This window comes from Dipodomys spectabilis, unplaced genomic scaffold (genome assembly GCF_019054845.1).
Source record: "Dipodomys spectabilis isolate Male_0828 unplaced genomic scaffold, ASM1905484v1 ptg000045l, whole genome shotgun sequence".
Taxonomy (NCBI): Eukaryota; Metazoa; Chordata; class Mammalia; order Rodentia; family Heteromyidae; genus Dipodomys; species Dipodomys spectabilis.
The window spans coordinates 5155027-5175728 of record NW_024870722.1 but is presented as its reverse complement, the minus strand read 5'-3'; positions in this window follow the sequence as shown (position 1 = coordinate 5175728).

Here is a 20702-nt window from a genome sequence, read left to right as displayed (position 1 = left end):
GAAAAGAGAATGACCTAAAATTGACTGCAGTGATGGTTGTACAAAGTCATAAAATACTGAAAATCACCAGGTTGTACTTAAGATGCTTGCTGATGCTTGCTCTGCCAGACATAAGCAAGAGCTTCTCAGGGACTTGATAAGGAAGTTCGGAAACTCTTGGTGGAGGAGGTGATACTTGAGCTAGATCTTAAAACCCAACTAGAAATTGGCTTGGTGAAGAGAAAGACAGAGAGGATGGAGCGCAAAAGGACAAAGGAAGAAGGTGACAACAGCAGAAAGCAAAACATGAGAAAAGATCTTGAGGAAAGTAGTAGCAATGGAAGTCTGGGTTCCTGAGCAAGGTGTGAGTCTGAGCAAAACAGTCGTGGGACTTGTGAGTTTGGGAACGATGGGAGAAAGCATCTGTGGTGAGACACACAGACTTCCCACGATAGATTATTCACTTCCTAGGAGACCACAAACACTGCTGTGTTCTTGATCCTTATTAACATTGAAGTGCCCATTGACCAGAAATATGTTAATGTAGCCATGACTGCTACAAAAATATTGAATGGATCAGACCATGTAATCTAGCGTAGAATTGACTGCAATTTTTTAAAAAAAAAATCACATTTTTATAGGATTATGTGAAACTTTCTCTTGGCTGGGCAGAAAATAGTCTTTTCCAGACAAGAACTATGGTGATAGGCATTCAAAAGGAGTGAAATCATTTTGCATGCACTGGTAGATATTATAAGACATAACTGTACTGCGATGGCTGTGTAGTAATTCTTGACCATGGTTTTAAGTGGCTGGTTTGTTTCTTTGGTGCTGGGGTATGAATCTAGGGACTTGTGCATGCTAGGAAAGTGATCTAACACTCAGCTACCTGCCTAGCACCTGGTTTTAAGTTTCCAAAGTCCTTGAAATGTAGTTCCAAAAAATTGTACAGTAAAATAAGCTTTGAAAGACATAAAGGCTGAGAATACTGCCTCCAGTTATGGGATTTATTAAAATAAATCAATGCTGGAGGGGGGACCAAGATGGCGACGGGGCAGTAGGGAAACGCCACAGCTCTCTCCACCAAAAAGAGAGTTCGAGTTCCAACGTTTAATCTCCCCAAGAGACCGACAACAACAAAAAGACGAACACTCAGAGAAAAACCAGAGGTGGAAAATAACAAAAAAAAGAAAGAGAGGAAAAGAAGAATTTCAGAACAGAGAAGAGCGAAGACCCCTCCCCCAACCTTTGCTGGCCGCGCGGCAGTGCGCCAAGCCGCCGGCCAGCCGGCCCGGCGGGGGCTGCCGGAGCCACAGAGACACAGGGGGCTGGTTGCAGATCACCAGGTACCGGATTGCAGAACAGCAGATCGCCAGGAACAGAGAAACCTAACAGCCAGGAGTCTCCACGAGGATCCCACCCCCACCCATCACTCTCCACCGGAGCTGAGAGGCTCCATCCCGCCAAAGCCACCCAGCACCAGCAGCACGACAAAGGGACCTGTCCGCAGACCACCCGCCCAATCGCGATCGCAACTACCCGGCGGGGGCCGCCCAACCCAGCCCGCAACCACCCCAACTGAACTCGGATTACAACAACAACTGACGACCTACAGGGTGAGTACCCAACAGGGGAGAGTGAATCCCTCAAGGGACACCAGAGATGGAGGGAATCCCCAGACCCTGACCTAGACTCCCTACCCAAACACCCGGACCACAGGACTCACTAAAACTGGGAACCGTTCGAGAGCTCCACCAGCCGGTGGAGCACACTCTGCTGGCCAGGCCAGAGCAAGAGCGCCCCTGGAAGGGAGCTTAAATGCCCAAGCCAGGAACAGCGCCCCTGGGTCAAGACTACCAACAGTAGAAGAAATTTGAACTGTGTCCTCCAGGCTGCATAACCTAGGTGGTATACACATTAGCACAGGCCTAACGAGTGCGCTCCAGGCTGGGGCCGGAACCAGGCCCGGGGACCGGCGCCTGAACAAAGCAAAAAGGGTCAGAAGTGGGGCTGTGGCTCAAATGGTAGGGTGCCAGCCCTGAGCTGAAGAGCTGAGCGACAGCACCCAAACCTAGAGTGCAAGCCCACAACCAGCCCAAAACAAACAAACAAAAACACATCAGGAGCCCATAGCAGACTCCAGTATTTGGGAGAGTGCATCCAGAGCATCTGATCTTCCCAAGAGCACCCGCAGGAGCAAACACAAGCAGTCTAGGCTGCTCAACCCTTCCAAAGGCGGGAATTGCTACAGCAGAGAACTGAGAATCCTAAGTAAGTCAGAATAGCAGCTGGAAATAGGCTCCCAACAGAATCCAGATCAGGCACAGACTCTCTCTACCAATACAGAATCAGCAACCAAGCAAAGACAGACACACCAAAACAAGATTGAAGAGCAGTCTCCTGAACCCCCATGCGAAAATCACAGAGAAAAATCACAAGGTTTACCACTACCCAGGACAGCAAGCTCACCTCAAAAGCCAGCAGCCACGCAGGGGAGAGCCCCAGTGGGAGCAAAGCAGGAATGGAAGACAAAAGCTACATCCAAGGGTTGCTGGAGGCAATGACTCAAGAAATAAAGCGAGAAATGGATCAGAAATTGAAAGAGCACAAGGATGAACTATCAAAAGATATACAGGACATCAAACAAAAGTTGGATGCAAAAATAGAAGCTGCACAAACCTCAGTAAGAAGTGAGATAAACGCCAAATTAGAGGTAATGCATACTGATCTCACCTCATTGAGAGGTGAGATCAGAACTCTGAGAACCAACATTGAATCCATAAAGGGATCCATTTCCACCATGCAAACCACAACAGAAGCCACGGTCAACAGAGTGAATGAAATGGAAGGTAGAGTGTCAGATGCAGAAGACAGAATACACCAACTGGACCAAAAAGTGACAGATATGGAAAAATCACTCAAATTAAACCAAAGGGAAATTCAAGAGCAAGCAGATAATGCTAAAAAATTTAACCTTCGCATAATCAGAGTGGACGAAGGTGAGGAATTCCAGAGCAAGGGAATGCAACACCTATTTAACAAGATAGTCAATGAAAATTTTCCCCACCTCAAAAACGACCATCTTAACTACATCACAAAAGCTTATCGAACACCCAACAAGCAAGATCCCAGGAGAAACACTTCTAGGCACATTATAGTAACAATGATGGATCTGAATAATAAGGAAACAATCCTGCATGCAGCAAAAATGAAGAAGGAGCTATACTACAACGGGAAAAAAATTAGAATCACTGCAGATCTCTCCACACAAACAATGAATGCAAGAAAAGCCTGGGAAAGCACCATACGAGCCCTGAGAGCCAATAACTGCCAACCCAGACTGATATACCCGGCAAAGCTAGCATTCACATTCGATGGAGAACTGAAAACTTTTAATAGCAAAGAAAAACTAAATGAATACATAAACATTAAGCCAGCATTACAAAGAATTCTAAGAGGGGGGACACAACCTGAAGAAAGCAGCCAGGAACTGGGACCTGCCCCAAACAGGCATTACTCAAAGTCTAACTGAGCAAGCACAGGAGGAAAGGAAAGAAGAAAAACTTAGGAAAACGGAATGGCAGGGACAACAATGCATCTCTCTATACTTTCTCTTAATATAAATGGGCTGAATTCGCCAATTAAAAGAAAACGAACTGAGGACTGGATCAGAAAACAAGACCCATCCATCTGTTGCCTTCAGGAGACCCACCTCTCAGCCAAACATACAAACAAACTCAGAGTGAAGGGGTGGAAAAGGATCTACCAATCAAATTCCCCCAATAAGAAAGCAGGTGTAGCTATCCTGATATCTGACAAAATAAACTTTTCATTAAAATCAGTACAGAAGACAAGGACGGACACTACATATTAATAAAGGGAACAATCCAAGAGGAGGATATAACCATCATCAACTTATATGCCCCAAATATCGGTGCACCCAGATATGTTAAACAAATGCTCTCAAACTTACAGAATAAAATAGATCCCAATACGATAATACTAGGAGACTTTAACACGCCACTCTCACCAAAGGACAGGTCTACCAACCAGAGGATTGGCAAAGAAGCTACCGAATTAAGTGAGGCCATACTTCAAGCGGAATTAACTGACATCTACCGAGTATTTCACCCTAAAACAACACAGTACACATTCTTCTCAGCAGCTCATGGAACTTTCTCCAAAATAGACCATATCATAGTTCATGCAAGGAACTTAAGCAAATACAAAGGGATCGACATAATCCCCTGTATCCTATCTGACCACAGTGGAATCAAGCTAGCTCTCAATAACAAAGCATACCGCAGAAATTTCTCTAATACATGGAAATTGAACAGCACACTCCTTAACAAGGCCTGGGTAACAGAAGAGATCAGAGAAGAAATAAAGCATTTCCTACAACTCAATGAAAATGAAAACACCTCACAAAGAAACTTGTGGGACACAGAAAAAGCAGTCCTGAGGGGCAAATTTATTGCCCTCAGTGCCCACATCAAGAGAATGGAGACAGACCAAGTAAATAATCTCATGTTGCAACTAAAACAGCTAGAAAAACAAGAAAAAATGGGACCTAAAGCTACTAGATGAAGCCAGATAACCAAATTGAGAGCAGAGATTAACCAATTAGAAAATCAGAAAACCATAACCAAAATAAAACAAACAAAAAGCTGGTTCTTTGAAAAAATAAACAAAATTGATGGCCCGTTGGCAAGATTAATTAAAAAAAAAGAGAGGAAACCCATATTAATAGGATTAGGGATGCCACCAGAAACATCACAACAAGTACCCACGATATCCAAACAATTCTAACAGACTACTTTCAAAAGCTATACTCTCTAAAGGAAGAAAATCTGGCGGAAATGGATGCATTTTTAGAGAAATACAAGTTACCCAAACTGAGCAAAGAAGAAGTTAACCAATTAAATAAGCCAATATCCTATAATGAGATACAGGAAGCTATCAAAAGTCTTCCAACAAAAAAAAGCCCAGGACCAGATGGATTCACAGCAGAATTCTATAAGACCTTTAAAGAAGAACTAATACCCATACTCCTCAAGCTCTTCAGAGAAACAGAGAAGGAGGGAGCTATCCCAAACTCATTCTACGAAGCCAATATCACACTCATCCCCAAACCAGGCAAGGACCCAACCAAAAAGGAGAATTACAGGCCAATCTCCTTGATGAACACAGATGCAAAGATCCTTAACAAGATTCTAGCTAACAGAATCCAGAAACACATAAAAAAAATAATACACTATGATCAGGTAGGCTTCATCCCAGAGACACAGGGATGGTTTAACATACGTAAGTCAATAAATGTAATCCAGCCTATCAACAGAGCCAAGGTCAAGAATCACATGATTATCGCCACAGATGCAGAAAAGGCCTTTGATAAAATTCAACATTCATTCATGCTAAAAGCTCTGGAGAAAATAGGAATAGAAGGAACATTTCTAAAAACAATAAAAGCCATTTATGACAGACCAATAGCCAATATTATACTTAATGGGGAAAAGCTACAACCAATCCTCCTAAAAACAGGAACAAGGCAAGGATGCCCACTGTCTCCACTCCTCTTCAACATAGTCCTAGAACCCTTAGCCAGGGCAATAAGGCAAGAAAAAGACATTAAAGGGATCCGCATAGGGAAAGAAGAAGTGAAACTATCCCTTTTTGCAGACGACATGATACTATACCTCCACGATCCCAAAAACTCCATCCCCAAACTTTTAGAAATCATAAGTCACTTCGGCAAAATAGCAGGATACAAAATAAACCCACAAAAATCAGTTGCCTTCCTATACACTGATAACGCACAGGAAGAGAGGGAAATAAAGGGAGCAACCCCATTCACAATAACCTCCCAAAAAATAAAATATTTAGGAATTAACCTAACCAAAGATGTAAAAGAACTATTTAATGAGAACTATAAAAAGTTAAAGAAAGAAATTGCAAAAGACACTAGGAAATGGAAAGACCTCCCATGCTCCTGGATAGGCCGAATTAACATAGTAAAGATGGTGATACTTCCAAAACTAATATACAAATTCAATGCAATTCCTATTAAAATCCCAATGACGTACATCACTGAAATACAGAAAACAGTCCAAAAATTTATATGGAACAACAAAAGACCTAGAATAGCCAAAACAATTCTAGGGGATAAAGACAATATGGGAGGGCTATCCATGCCGAACTTCAAACTCTACTACAGAGCTATAATCACAAAGACAGCATGGTACTGGCACAAAAACAGACCCGAAGACCAATGGAACAGAATAGAAGATCCAGATATAAATCCACAGGCCTACAGCCAGCTGATATTCGACAAAGGAGCCAAAGACATACAATGGAAGAAACACAGCCTCTTCAACCGCTGGTGCTGGGAAAACTGGGCAGCCACATGCAGAAAACTAAAAGTGGACCCCAGCCTATCACCATGCACCAACATCAACTCAAAATGGATTAAAGACCTTAACATTAAACCTGAATCTCTGAAACTACTGCAGGACAGAGTAGGAGAGACACTTGAACTAATAGGCACAGGAAGGAACTTCCTGAACAGAGTCCCAGGGTCACAACAAGTTGGAGAGAGACTCGACAAATGGGACTACCTTAAAATAAAAAGCTTCTGCACAGCTAAATCTATCGCAACTAAGCTAGAAAGACAACCAACTAACTGGGAAAAAATATTTACCAGCAATATATCAGACAAGGGGTTAACATCCTGTATATACAGGGAACTCAAGAAACTAATCCCTCCCAAACCTAACAAACCAATTACTAAATGGGCAAGGGAACTAAAGAGGGACTTCTCAAATGAAGAAATAAAAATGGCAAAGAAACACATGAGGAAATGTTCATCATCCCTGGTGGTGAAGGAAATGCAAATAAAGACAACCCTGAGATACCACCTTACCCCAGTCAGAATGTCCCACATCCACAAATCAGCCAATGACAAATGCTGGAGGGGATGTGGAGAAAGAGGAACCCTGTTACACTGCTGGTGGGAATGTACACTTATACAACCACTTTGGAAAGCAGTCTGGAAGGTCCTTAGAAAGCTAAAGATTGACCTCCCTTACGACCCAGTCATACCACTTCTAGGCATCTACCCTGAACAACAGGAACCAATATACAAGGACACGTGCACCTCCATGTTTATTGCAGCACTGTTCGCAATAGCTAGGATATGGAAACAACCTAGATGCCCCACCACAGATGAATGGATCCAAAAATTGTGGTATCTATACACAATGGAATATTATGCAGCCAGTAGAAATGACAAAATAATGGCATTTGCAGGGAAATGGATGGAGCTAGAAGGAATCATGTTGAGCGAGGTAAGCCAAGAACGAAGAGACAAACGGTACATGGTCTCCCTGATAAGTGGATGCTAAATCCAAAAGGTTAGGTGATACGATAAAACTAACAGGACTTAAGAAACAAAGAACTCCCGCTCATCTGGTTGAACCACTACTAAATATCCCCATGCTGCTGATCACAAATATGGTATATAACATGTGAACACTGTTATATATTACAGACTGTGGTAGACAATTTGCTCCAGGGAAGTTAGAATGAACTTGTGACTTTGAAATTATGTAATCATTTAATCACAATCAAAAAAAAAAAAAAAAAGAACCTCGGGGAAGGGAGGGAGGGAGGGGATGGTAGGGGGAAAACAATGGAGGGGGTAACAATGTTCAAGAGGAAGTGTACTCATAACCTCACTCATGTAACTGTAACTATCTGTATAGTAGCTTTACAATAAAAAAAAATAAATCAATCAATGCTAACTGCAGTAACAGACTAACTGCAGTAACAGACAAATCCCCATACCTCAGGAACTGAATACACTAAAGACACGTTTCTTGCCTCCGTGTGATCTGATGTGAATTCCTGTGAGAATTACATCTGTGTCTTCCGTGAAAGAGGGATAGAAGAGTTGCTGAGCTATTAGCAGCCCTTAGACCAGAAGTCAGGACTGATCAGATGACTCAATCCAAACTAACCCCCCACGTAGGGATAATAGAGCAACACATGGCATAAGTGAAAACTCTCTATATGAGTAGGATGAAGGCATGGGGCTTTAAGTCTTCTCCATGAAGCTGGCAGGTGTCAGCCTTGGATTTGTACACTGGAATAGTTGTACATAGATGCAATGGGAAAACTGAGTGATGGAAGGAAGAGCGTAAAGAAGAGAAGCCAAGTCAGCAGTCTGATGATGCAACTGTGGAAGATGCAGCTCAAAAATCAGCCATCCATTTGAGCCCACAGAAGAATGGGCTCTATTAGATACAGAGATAACAATGTGGCTGAGCACTAGTGGCTCATGCCTGTAATCCTAGCTACTCGGGAAACAGATCTGGGAATTGAGGTTCGAAGTTAGCTAGGGAAGGAAAGTCCATGAGACTTTTATCTCAATTAACCACCAAAAATCTGGAAATGGAAGTGTGGCTCAGGTGGTAGATTACTGTCCTTGAACAAAAAAGCTAAGGATGAACCCAGGCCCTGAATTCAAGCCCTAGTACTGGAAAGCACACACATACACACACACACACACACACACACACACACACACAGAGGTATTTATGTGAAAGGATAGGGATGTTTTCTCCACCCTTTCTCCTTCTATCCAAGGTAGAATTTGTTCACCCAAACTCCTCCTGTATCTTACTCTTGTAAATAACAGAAATTCAATGCATCAAAATGTCCCATCACCAGGTATCTGAGCCTTCCTTCTGTCCCTTAGTTCACTGGGGCTAGCCAGCTGCTTTTTCCTTCAAGGAAAAAAAATATAATCAGAAGAGAGGAGCATCTGTAAAGACTCATAGCATAAAAGAAGCACTGGATGCCCATGGAGATATTGAATAAGGATATAAGATGGCTTTGTTGAAGAAACAGGACCTTCCCACCCACTGTAGGACTCCCTGGGGTACTCTAAGCATCTGATCTTCCTCCTCTCCTCTTCACAAAGCACAATAACTTCAAAACTGGCAATGATCACAGTGCTGGAAAGCCAAGTTGGGAAAGAGGAAAAATGAAAGTGCTACCAATGCCAATTCCGCCTCCTTTCAGAGCCCAAGCTGCTTCTGATAATTCAACAGGACCAGGAATGGTCCTCAGGCCACCTCCTCTGCCCAGCCAGTGGCTAATGTTCCATCACAGCCAACAGCCTGCTTCCTGGGGCTTCAATCAAACCCAAGTGAACTGAGGGGTTTATCTTCCTGATCATGCACTACAGATAGCTTTATATGCCATAGCCATAATGTACCGTAACAGATACAGGAGAGCTAGCTTAATTAGAGTGATCAGCAAAGGTTTCTCCAAGAAGACAGTGCTGATGAGAATTAAGGATAAGTACAACCAGGAACCAGTGGCTCATGCCTGTAGCTAGCTATTCAGGAGGCTGACATCTAAGCAGCAGTGTTTGTAACACACCTGGACAGGAAAGTCTGTTAAAAAAAAAAACTCTTATCTCCAATTTATCACAGAAAAAGCTGGAAGTGGAGCTGTGGCTCAAGTGGTAGAGTGCTAGCCTTAAGCAGAAGGAGCACAGGGACAGCACCTAGGCTCCGAGTTCAAGTCCCAGGACTAGCAAAACAAAACAACAAAATCAATCAAGTCATAAGTAGGATAATCCTGTCAGAGGGATCAGAGTGAGGAGACTGGGCCAGGAAAGAGTATAGCATGTTAGGAAAAAAGAAGCAGCAGCAATACAGACAGAGCACAGGGAATAGAGGAAGAGTAAAGGTTGAAGACGTGGCCACAAGTCAGAGGATTCTCTTCCATCATCCTCTCAGGAAGCCAGATCTTGGTCCACCCTTCACAATCACTAATTCACTCTTTCTGTTGACCATTATGGAACCTCCATAATATTCTGGGTCCAAGTCTGTTATTACTATTTCATCATTTTAGAATTATCTAGTTACATATAGGTTACCCTTACTCAATGAGCTTCCTGGGGGGGGGGGAAATATATATATATGTATACATATATATACATATATACATATATATATATATATATATATATATTCCATTAATTGTTGCATCTTTAGCATCCAATCTAAATGGGTAAATGTTTTGGGTATAAATGAACAAAGTAAATGGCAGCATTGCAGGTTTGTCCATATAACAATGAGCAGGACTAGCCTGGTGATAGATGTGTTAGAGAGCAAAGAATTCTAAGAAACAATTCATCTCCATAAACACGGAGACTTTGATTTTTACCAGTGCACTGTGTCTTCCTTTCAAGGAGTCCTTCTTCCTTCAGATTCTTTCTCAGGATGACCCATTTCTAAGGTTTCTTTCAGATAAGAAATAAGGTTGTAAGGAACCTTCATTAAGGAGGAAAGTTTCTCCTTCAATAAAAATGACTAGAAACTGTGAGAAGACACAGTTTGAAACAGAAGGCCCCTTGCCAATACAATGACCCAGTTAGGATCCAAAACAAAGGAGAGACAAATCAGGGAATACAAGTCTCCCCAGTACTCCTTCCTTCCATCTTCTGCTCATTGCAGAGGCTTCTCTGAAGTTTTAAACATGATGAACTAATTTCATTTCCCAGAATTTGAAAGTGTCTGAGTCCTCCCAGAAGAGTAGAAATATAATTTTATTCACTCCAAGAATCTGGATTTTTCATTCTTAACTCTCAAAGGCAGACATTCCTCCATTGTCTCATCCTTTTTGTCCATTCATCTCAGAGAACACATCAGGCTTACTGGTGTCAAAAGTTAAAACAATTCAGCAGTGAATGACTTGGGGAGGAAACTACCACAGAATAACACTGTGGTAGAGGAAAAGAACTCGTGTGTGTGTGTGTGTGTGTGTGTGTGTGTGTGTGTGTGTGTGTGCGCGCGCACTCACACATACTAGTACTCAAGCTTGAAATCAAGGCCTCACACTCACACTTGGCTTTTTTGTTCAAAGCTGGGGCTCTGCCACTTGAGCCACACCTCCACCTCCAACCTTTGGTTGGTTAATTGGAGATAAGAGTCTCCCAGTTTTTTTGCCTAGGCTGGCTTCAAGCCTTGACCCTAAGGTATCAGCTTCCTGAGTAGCTAGGATTACAGGTGTGAGCTGCCTGTGACTGGAAAGAACTTAGATTTTTTTTTTTCTGAAGGAAATGGTTTCTAAACAAATGTTTTTCATCAGCCTCTAATTGACAAAGAAGAATTAAAGAACATTGTGTTAGTTGGCTTCTGTTACTGTAACAAATGACCTGAGATAATTGAAAAAGAGTTAAAGTTTATTTGGTCTTACCATTCTTAAGAGTTTTCAGTCCATGGTTGGCTTGTCTTCCACACTGAGAGCTTGTGACAACATAGTACATGATAGGAGTACCTGGCAGAGGGAGACTTTTTACCTCATGGCAACCAGGAAGCAAAGCAAAAGACAGAAAGGCCAGCATCCTAATATCTGCTTCAAGGCACACCCATACAATCTCACTTTTTCCCACAAGCCCCATCATCTCCCACCAATAGCACCTAGTTAGTGACCCAGCCTTCAACACATGGGCCTTCAGGGGATATTTACTATCTAAACTATAATAAATACTTCTTAAGGTCAGAGGTCAGAGCTTGAAGTAGGCAGAGTAAGTATGAAAGTTCTGAAGGTTTCTAATTTTATCTTTAAAGTTGTCGCAGAATTTAACAAATGCACAAAATATGCTATTTTAGACTAAAAATATTCTGTCTTCCCAATGTTCGCCTAGCTTGGACAAGACAACATTAAGTTTATCTTATGTCTTCCTAAAGACTAGCGTTTCCCTCTGAGAGCATCAGTACATCTATTTTAGTCTTGTACCCTGGGCACTGATCCATCTGTCCCTGACAATTATGTATAGGGTTGAGGTTACCCATCATAAGTTTGGGTGAGACAGGAGAAGAGCAGATCCCCCAAAACTTGTATGGAGTCTCTTTAAAAGACTGCTGGCAACGGATCGCCAGGAACAGAGAAACCTACCAGCCGGGAGTCTCCACAAGGATCCCACTCCCACCCCTCACTCTCCACCGGAGCTGAGAGGCTCCATCCCGCCAAAGCTGCCAGGCACCAGCAGCACGACAAAGGGACCTGTCTGCAGACCACCCGCCCAATCACGATTGCAACTACCTGGCGGGGGGCCGCCCAACCCAGCCCGCAACCACCCCAACTGAACTCGGATTGCAACAACAACTGACGACCTACAGGGTGAGTACCCCACAGGGGACAGTGAATCCATCAAGGGAGACCAGAGCTGGAGGGAATCCCCAGACCCCTCCCTACCCCAACACCCGGACCACAGGACCCACTAAAACTGGGAACTGTTCGAGAGCTCCACCAGCCGGTGGAGCACACTCTGCTGGCCAGGCCAGAGCAAGAGCGCCCCTGGAAGGGAGCTTAAATGCCCAAGCCAGGAACAGCGCCCCTGGGTCAAGACTACCAAGAGTAGAAGAAATTTGAACTGTGTCCTCCAGGCTGCATAACCTAGGTGGTATACACATTAGCACAGGCCTAACGAGCGCGCTCCAGGCTGGGGCCGGAACCAGGCCTGGGGACCGGCGCCTGAACAAAGCAAAAAGGGTCAGAAGTGGGGCTGTGGCTCAAATGGTAGGGTGCCAGCCTTGAGCTGAAGAGCTGAGGGACAGCACCCAAAGCTAGAGTTCAAGCCCACAACCAGCCCAAAACAAACAAACAAAAACACATCAGGAGCCCATAGCAGACTCCAGTATTTGGGAGAGTGCATCCAGAGCATCTGATCTTCCCAAGAGCACCCGCAGGAGCAAACACAAGCAGTCTAGGCTGCTCAACCCTTCCAAAGGCGGGAATTGGCAGCAATCTACAGCAGAGAGCTGAGAATCCTAAGTAAGTCAGAATAGCAGCTGGAAATAGGCTCCCAACAGAATCCAGATCAGGCACAGACTCTCTCTACCAATACAGAATCAGCAACCAAGCAAAGACAGACACACCAAAACAAGATTGAAGAGCAGTCTCCTGAACCCCCATGCGAAAATCACAGAGAAAAATCACAAGGTTTACCACTACCCAGGACAGCAAGCTCACCTCAAAAGCCAGCAGCCACGCAGGGGAGAGCCCCAGTGGGAGCAAAGCAGGAATGGAAGACAAAAGCTACATCCAAGGGTTGCTGGAGGCAATGACTCAAGAAATAAAGCGAGAAATGGATCAGAAATTGAAAGAGCACAAGGATGAACTATCAAAAGATATACAGGACATCAAACAAAAGTTGGATGCAAAAATAGAAGCTGCACAAACCTCAGTAAGAAGTGAGATAAACGCCAAATTAGAGGTAATGCATACTGATCTCACCTCATTGAGAGGTGAGATCAGTACTCTGAGAACCAACATTGAATCCATAAAGGGATCCATTTCCACCATGCAAACCACAATAGAAGCCACGGTCAACAGAGTGAATGAAATGGAAGGTAGAGTGTCAGATACAGAAGACAGAATACACCAACTGGACCAAAAAGTGACAGATATGGAAAAATCACTCAAATTAAACCAAAGGGAAATTCAAGAGCAAGCAGATAATGCTAAAAAATTTAACCTTCGCATAATCAGAGTGGACGAAGGTGAGGAATTCCAGAGCAAGGGAATGCAACACCTATTTAACAAGATAGTCAATGAAAATTTTCCCCACCTCAAAAACGACCATCTTAACTACATCACAAAAGCTTATCGAACACCCAACAAGCAGGATCCCAGGAGAAACACTTCTAGACACATTATAGTAAAAATGATGGATCTGAATAATAAGGAAACAATCCTGCATGCAGCAAAAATGAAGAAGGAGCTATACTACAACGGGAAAAAAATTAGAATCACTGCAGATCTCTCCACACAAACAATGAATGCAAGAAAAGCCTGGGAAAGCACCATACGAGCCCTGAGAGCCAATAACTGCCAACCCAGACTGATATACCCGGCAAAACTAGCATTCACATTCGATGGAGAACTGAAAACTTTTAATAGCAAAGAAAAACTAAATGAATACATAAACATTAAGCCAGCATTACAAAGAATTCTAAGAGGGGGGACACAACCTGAAGAAAGCAGCCAGGAACTGGGACCTGCCCCAAACAGGCATTACTCAAAGTCTAACTGAGCAAGCACAGGAGGAAAGGAAAGAAGAAAAACTTAGGAAAACGGAATGGCAGGGACAACAATGCATCTCTCTATACTTTCTCTTAATATAAATGGGCTGAATTCGCCTATTAAAGGAAAACGAACTGAGGACTGGATCAGAAAACAAGACCCATCCATCTGTTGCCTTCAGGAGACCCACCTCTCAGCCAAACATACAAACAAACTCAGAGTGAAGGGGTGGAAAAGGATCTACCAATCAAATGCCCCCAATAAGAAAGCAGGTGTAGTTATCCTGATATCTGACAAAATAAACTTTTCATTAAAATCAGTACAGAAAGACAAGGACGGACACTACATATTAATAAAGGGAACAATCCAAGAGGAGGATATAACCATCATCAACTTATATGCCCCAAATATCGGTGCACCCAGATATGTTAAACAAATGCTCTCAAACTTACAGAATAAAATAGATCCCAATACGATAATACTAGGAGACTTTAACACGCCACTCTCACCAAAGGACAGGTCTACCAACCAGAGGATTGGCAAAGAAGCTACCGAATTAAGTGAGGCCATACTTCAAGCGGAATTAACTGACATCTACCGAGTATTTCACCCTAAAACAACACAGTACACATTCTTCTCAGCAGCTCATGGAACTTTCTCCAAAATAGACCATATCATAGTTCATGCAAGGAACTTAAGCAAATACAAAGGGATCGACATAATCCCCTGTATCCTATCTGACCACAGTGGAATCAAGCTAGCTCTCAATAACAAAGCATACCGCAGAAATTTCTCTAATACATGGAAATTGAACAACACACTCCTTAACAAGGCCTGGGTAACAGAAGAGATCAGAGAAGAAATAAAGCATTTCCTACAACTCAATGAAAATGAAAACACCTCACAAAGAAACTTGTGGGACACAGAAAAAGCAGTCCTGAGGGGCAAATTTATTGCCCTCAGTGCCCACATCAAGAGAATGGAGACAGACCAAGTAAATAATCTCATGTTGCAACTAAAACAGCTAGAAAAACAAGAAAAAATGGGACCTAAAGCTACTAGATGAAGCCAGATAACCAAATTGAGAGCAGAGATTAACCAATTAGAAAATCAGAAAACCATAACCAAAATAAAACAAACAAAAAGCTGGTTCTTTGAAAAAATAAACAAAATTGATGGCCCGTTGGCAAGATTAATTAAAAAAAAAGAGAGGAAACCCATATTAATAGGATTAGGGATGCCACCAGAAACATCACAACAAGTACCCACGATATCCAAACAATTCTAACAGACTACTTTCAAAAGCTATACTCTCTAAAGGAAGAAAATCTGGCGGAAATGGATGCATTTTTAGAGAAATACAAGTTACCCAAACTGAGCAAAGAAGAAGTTAACCAATTAAATAAGCCAATATCCTATAATGAGATACAGGAAGCTATCAAAAGTCTTCCAACAAAAAAAAGCCCAGGACCAGATGGATTCACAGCAGAATTCTATAAGACCTTTAAAGAAGAACTAATACCCATACTCCTCAAGCTCTTCAGAGAAACAGAGAAGGAGGGAGCTATCCCAAACTCATTCTACGAAGCCAATATCACACTCATCCCCAAACCAGGCAAGGACCCAACCAAAAAGGAGAATTACAGGCCAATCTCCTTGATGAACACAGATGCAAAGATCCTTAACAAGATTCTAGCTAACAGAATCCAGAAACACATAAAAAAAATAATACACTATGATCAGGTAGGCTTCATCCCAGAGACACAGGGATGGTTTAACATACGTAAGTCAATAAATGTAATCCAGCCTATCAACAGAGCCAAGGTCAAGAATCACATGATTATCGCCACAGATGCAGAAAAGGCCTTTGATAAAATTCAACATTCATTCATGCTAAAAGCTCTGGAGAAAATAGGAATAGAAGGAACATTTCTAAAAACAATAAAAGCCATTTATGACAGACCAATAGCCAATATTATACTTAATGGGGAAAAGCTACAACCAATCCTCCTAAAAACAGGAACAAGGCAAGGATGCCCACTGTCTCCACTCCTCTTCAACATAGTCCTAGAACCCTTAGCCAGGGCAATAAGGCAAGAAAAAGACATTAAAGGGATCCGCATAGGGAAAGAAGAAGTGAAACTATCCCTTTTTGCAGACGACATGATACTATACCTCCACGATCCCAAAAACTCCATCCCCAAACTTTTAGAAATCATAAGTCACTTCGGCAAAATAGCAGGATACAAAATAAACCCACAAAAATCAGTTGCCTTCCTATACACTGATAACGCACAGGAAGAGAGGGAAATAAAGGGAGCAACCCCATTCACAATAACCTCCCAAAAAATAAAATATTTAGGAATTAACCTAACCAAAGATGTAAAAGAACTATTTAATGAGAACTATAAAAAGTTAAAGAAAGAAATTGCAAAAGACACTAGGAAATGGAAAGACCTCCCATGCTCCTGGATAGGCCGAATTAACATAGTAAAGATGGTGATACTTCCAAAACTAATATACAAATTCAATGCAATTCCTATTAAAATCCCAATGACGTACATCACTGAAATACAGAAAACAGTCCAAAAATTTATATGGAACAACAAAAGACCTAGAATAGCCAAAACAATTCTAGGGGATAAAGACAATATGGGAGGGCTATCCATGCCGAACTTCAAACTCTACTACAGAGCTATAATCACAAAGACAGCATGGTACTGGCACAAAAACAGACCCGAAGACCAATGGAACAGAATAGAAGATCCAGATATAAATCCACAGGCCTACAGCCAGCTGATATTCGACAAAGGAGCCAAAGACATACAATGGAAGAAACACAGCCTCTTCAACCGCTGGTGCTGGGAAAACTGGGCAGCCACATGCAGAAAACTAAAAGTGGACCCCAGCCTATCACCATGCACCAACATCAACTCAAAATGGATTAAAGACCTTAACATTAAACCTGAATCTCTGAAACTACTGCAGGACAGAGTAGGAGAGACACTTTGACTAATAGGCACAGGAAGGAACTTCCTGAACAGAGTCCCAGGGTCACAACAAGTTGGAGAGAGACTCGACAAATGGGACTACCTTAAAATAAAAAGCTTCTGCACAGCTAAATCTATCGCAACTAAGCTAGAAAGACAACCAACTAACTGGGAAAAAATATTTACCAGCAATATATCAGACAAGGGGTTAACATCCTGTATATACAGGGAACTCAAGAAACTAATCCCTCCCAAACCTAACAAACCAATTACTAAATGGGCAAGGGAACTAAAGAGGGACTTCTCAAATGAAGAAATAAAAATGGCAAAGAAACACATGAGGAAATGTTCATCATCCCTGGTGGTGAAGGAAATGCAAATAAAGACAACCCTGAGATACCACCTTACCCCAGTCAGAATGTCCCACATCCACAAATCAGCCAATGACAAATGCTGGAGGGGATGTGGAGAAAGAGGAACCCTGTTACACTGCTGGTGGGAATGTACACTTATACAACCACTTTGGAAAGCAGTCTGGAAGGTCCTTAGAAAGCTAAAGATTGACCTCCCTTACGACCCAGTCATACCACTTCTAGGCATCTACCCTGAACAACAGGAACCAATATACAAGGACACGTGCACCTCCATGTTTATTGCAGCACTGTTCGCAATAGCTAGGATATGGAAACAACCTAGATGCCCCACCACAGATGAATGGATCCAAAAATTGTGGTATCTATACACAATGGAATATTATGCAGCCAGTAGAAATGACAAAATAATGGCATTTGCAGGGAAATGGATGGAGCTAGAAGGAATCATGTTGAGCGAGGTAAGCCAAGAACGAAGAGACAAACGGTACATGGTCTCCCTGATAAGTGGATGCTAAATCCAAAAGGTTAGGTGATACGACAAAACTAACAGGACTTAAGAAACAAAGAACTCCCGCTCATCTGGCTGAACCACTACTAAATATCCCCATGCTGCTGATCACAAATATGGTATATAACATGTGAACACTGTTATATATTACAGACTGTGGTAGACAATTTGCTCCAGGGAAGTTAGAATGAACTTGTGACTTTGAAATTATGTAATCATTTAATCACAATCCAAAAAAAAAAAAATAGAACCTCTGGGAAAGGAGGGAGGGAGGGGATGGTAGGGGGAAAACAATGGAGGGGGTAACAATGTTCAAGGGGAAGTGTACTCATTACCTCACTCATGTAACTGTAACCCTCTGTATAGTAGCTTTACAATAACAAAAAAAAAAAGACTGCTGGCAATTCTAGCGATAAGTGTACTCTTATAATCATGAGTGGGTAAACAAGAATTTACAGAGGTGTTATAATTTATCTCTTTATTTATGTTTACAGAGGTGTTGCAATTTATTTCTTTATCAATAATTAGGTAAGAGACAAAGGCAGAGCAATTGAAAAGACTGGCAGACTATTCACATGGCTCTTAGCTCATTGAGTTCCAGTTTCTTGCAGACCTCATTTATTTCCTCCTTTCCCTCTAGCATGGGAGATGACTCTTTACCCTGACCTCCCTGAAAGTACTGGGTTTGACAGACCACAAGATAATTGTAGCTTTGTATATATTTTTCCCCACTAAACATGATGACATCTTCCTATAGTTCTAACAAATAATTACTTTCATTGCAAATAAAAACATGATCCAACCAATATTCTTGCTGTCTTCCCAGTGCATTGAAAACCTTAGGGCATAGTAAGAGGAGTATATAATACACAGAACAATTTGAGGCAGAGAGAAGAGAGTTGATGCTTTTCTTTATGCTGTTTTAGTTATATCCAAAGGCCTTGGTGGGACAGAGTAGGAGGAAAAAGGGACCTAGCAAAACCAGCAAAGACAAAATTTATTTTAAAATAACATAAGGAGGCTAGGTACTGGTGGCTCATGCCTGTAATTCTAGTTATTCGAGAGGCTGGGATCTGAGGATCATGGTTCAAAGCCAGCCTGGGCAGGAAAAGTTGTGAGACTCTTATCTCTAATAAACCACCAGAAAACCGGAAGTGGAGCTGTGGCTCAAGTGGCAGAGTGCTCACCTTGAGCTGAAGAGCTGAGGGACAGCGCCCAGGCCCAGAGTTCAAGCCCCACGACCGACAAAAAAAGAAATAAAAAATAAAAATAAAATAAAAGCTAGAGTCGAGGCACAGAGGCACTGAGAGGGTATAATGCCTTAATTGGCTGGCATTTGAGCTTTATTAAGAAGTAACTATTTAACAGACTGAAGGGGAAGTAAGGATACTCTTCCTTGGAAAGACTGAAACCAACTCCAAATCTCCTGAGCCACTTTTCTAAGTAAAGTCATATTATTATATGTTAACAGTTGAGCCACATTGCCACTTCCGGCTTTTTCTGCTTATGTGGTGCTGAGGAATGGAACCCAGGGCCTCATGCATGCAAGGCAAGCGCTCTATCACTGAGCCATCTTCCCAGCCCCTACATTGTTTTTTATTAACACACTGGAACAATATTTTTCTATAGATAAATTTTACATTTCATAATTTCCCTTTTCTCTTTTGATTTAATTTTTCTTACAGTATTTTTAACCTTGAAATCTGCCAACCTGTCAACTCTCAGCTCCAAGTTTCAGGATTTTTCTTTCTAGAAAGCACCATGAAGGGCTTCCTCTGTGATCCATGTAGTCATAAGTGCAGGGATAATACTCCTGCCCAAGAAATATGTTCTTGTGCATCATTAAAAAGTAGCAAAAGTGCCTTTTATTTCTCAGTGGGATCACATCAATTTTATCCTGAGATCTCCCACTCACTCACTCTCTACTTTGTTCCCAGCTTAAATATGGAAAGACGGAAGCTCCAAAGGTTATAGACTTTTAGTGAGCCAAACAGCACAATTACCAGTCCAAAATCTCATTCACTAAAAAGATTTTCAAAATGCCTGATAGAATACCAATGTTCCAAAAAAGACTGTTTTACTTTTAAAAAAATTTGCTTTGAAATTCCCTCACAGTAGGACCCATTTCTAATTTACTTTTATGACTTTGTAGTAGAAAGTAGAGAAACTAATAAACCTTGATCATGTAATATCGACATATGTATATATACATAAATGTATGCATATGCAGATAAACACATACATATATACATATACACAAATACATATATATACACACATACACATATACCACATATATACACACAGAACCAGCACAAAAGAAAAAGAATCAACACAAGAAAAATATTAGCTTTGTCATGTTATTACAAAGTGTGATCAGTATTTTCTCTGGATGACTTACGAGAATGACCAAAAATTTTTACTCTATACTTCCTAAAACATTCTATTGTTTCTTAGTAATCGATTATAGTTTGTTTCAAATGAATCAAGCAAAAAATTTTTAGTATTTATTTATTTCTATTAAATAGTTGTACAAAGTGGTTCCAATTCCAGAAATCAGGTTATGAGTATAATGCATTCTGATTACTGTCACCCCTTCCATTATTCTCCCCTATCTTTCCCCCTTCTGTCCCAACCATCACCTTATATTTCAGTTTTTATCTAGTGTACATTAAATATAATGATTGCATTTGCTCACCCTTTCTCATCTTGTTGCTCTCCCCTTCTTTGAATGTTGTGTTAAACAGTTTG